Raw genomic sequence first — 2,466 nt, forward strand, 5'->3', positions numbered from 1 at the left:
GGGTGGATTAGGATTTAAACCAAGATTTTGAAAATCGAACCAGTCATCAAACCGCTCTACTCACTGGTTCACTGGTCTAACCAGTTCAATTGTGNTATAAAGTACTACATCAACCAAAATCTAATATAACCTTTGATTTCATAATTATTAACAATTTATCATTTAATAGTCATTATATCACTATTGAACTCATTAAGATAGTAACAAAAAACAAAAAAAAATTCATTAAATTAACCAAAGCAATAACAAATATTCGATCATCTACTTAACTAGTTAATTGAGTTAATTCAATTCATCTATTACTTCATTGAATTAAAAATAATGAGCATAAAAGGCACAATAATGCAGTAAAATTCAGATTAGAAAAGAATGAGCACAACAACAGTGAGTAGAGCTAATCAATAATCATTCAAAGTGGTTTTTGAACAAAATATTCATCTAGTAAATTTTATCTAGTGTCAATAAAGTCTTTGGCAAAGAAACCTAGATCTTGATCATCAATCATCTGTAGCAGGAAGCAAAAATAAATTCATGTCATTACCATTGTTTTGGCATCAAAATAAATTCTTATCACTAACAGAAGCATACTGATTTTCGATTCTATAGGAGAGGGAACAAAAACCATTTCATCAGGCTCTTGAGAAGGGTAGCCGACAAAATCACATAGTTTCTCTGCCAATGTAGTGCACAAACACAAAAGTTAAAGTACTTACAAGACAGAGGTTATATGTCACAAATATTTAATCAATAATCAATAATCAGTAAATTAAAATAATAAAATCACAACACAAAATAGTAGCACAGCAGAATTAGAGCTAATCAATAATCAAATAGTCATTCAACAAAAATTAAAAACACAAGAAATATCTAAAAATAAAATGTCAACATAAACGTTTGTCATCAATCATCAAAATTTGCAAAAACTCAATCTAAGCATAATTAAATCATAAAACAATGAATTATTAAGAGTTTAAGAGAGTAAGAAACTCACAATTTAAGTATAATTAAATCACAAAACAGTAAAAAATAAAACAGCATCTCAATAGCAGCAGCATATCACTACCCAAACAAACCACAAAACAGTAAACACAAAGCAGCACATCAACAATAGCAGCAGCACATTACCATAAAAAAAAAACACAAAATAGTAAACACAAAGTAATTCATCACCAGTAGGCAGCAGCACATCACAATCCAAAAGTCACAAAATAGAAAACACAAAACAGCAGCAGAGAGCTAATCAATAATCATTAATCAGATAATCATTCAACAAAAGCACAAAATATTCAATAATCATTCAATGATTTCTGAACAAAGCATAAAATAAATTTAAAAAATGAAGAACAAGTGAGCTCTGAGTCACTGACCTTCAATCGCAGAGGAGGACAAACAGCGACAGACGACGGCGACAAGACGGCGGAAGTTCAAGGTCATCCTCCTCGGCATAACAACGGCAGAGTTCCGCAACTAGTGCTCTGTGATGCGGTTAGCAAAATAGATTGGGGGTGGAAAGTGAGCACTCTGCCAGATCGAATGAGAAGCAAGGAGAAAAACTTCAATCTGCAAAGAAAAAGGGATTCAATGGCTCGGGCGACGGAAGCGCGGCTGAGCAGATGAAGACGACAGACACCGAGCTGACCTCGAGGAAGAAGCTGCAATCGGTGAACACGAACAGGGGTTGGAGACTTGGAGCACGAGGGAAGCTAGATAGACGGACGGACGGATAACAGCTTTGAGTGGGACGGACGGCGGCAATGTGCCATTACTTGCAGTGGTGATGATGGCTAGCATTTTTTGCTCAATTTGTTTCTGAATCAAAGGGAGAAAGGGGCTGGGGGAGAAGAAACGAAGCAATTAGGTTTTCACCGTGTCTGACCCTTTTTGTGAAAATTGGCCTAGTCCCGGTTTGGTCTGACCGTCTGGTTTTCGACCGGTTTAGCGATTTTCTGGTAGTTTTTAGAATGGCAGTTTTTCAACATGGACTGAACCGGGAAGATTAGGATTTGAACAAATTATTAGTTGTCCTAATGTGTGAAAGTTTAATAACTTAAAGACAATTAAATATAACAAGCCAAAAATACTTATATTGAGAAATTATTGGGTATTAAAAAGGTTGAGAAGGGTTTGAGAGATGTTTGTTTTGGATGGAACCCTTGAAGGATTAAAAGTTCGAGTTTTATCGGAGGTTCTCCCAAAATTTTTATAAGAGTTTAAGTGAAATTGAATAATAAGAATAATGGAAACTGGTGCTATTTTCATAAAAACTAGAGACTTTATTTTGAAGTTTTATTTGGTTAATTTGTTCTGAAAAATTTTGGTGAATTTAAAGTATTTTAATTTGATTGGTGGAATGAAAATATTTTTGAGTCTTGTTGAAAAAGTTTTAAACTTAAAAATGAAGTTAAAAGTAGTTTTGAGAACTTGATTAAACAAAATGAGTTTTATTTGATTAATTCTTATTAAAGA

At 33.5% G+C, this 2,466-nt stretch overlaps 1 long non-coding RNA gene across 1 annotated transcript; it reads right to left on the bottom strand.

Moving 5' to 3' along the window:
• On the bottom strand, positions 371–1,868 carry LOC110264313. The gene is made up of 2 exons (XR_002350243.1): positions 1,368–1,868; positions 371–672 (listed from the first exon to the last, which is right to left on the bottom strand). It is a non-coding gene; the product is annotated as an uncharacterized LOC110264313 (long non-coding RNA).

The sequence above is a fragment of the Arachis ipaensis genome, chromosome B07 (assembly GCF_000816755.2).
Source record: "Arachis ipaensis cultivar K30076 chromosome B07, Araip1.1, whole genome shotgun sequence".
Lineage (NCBI taxonomy): Eukaryota > Viridiplantae > Streptophyta > Magnoliopsida > Fabales > Fabaceae > Arachis > Arachis ipaensis.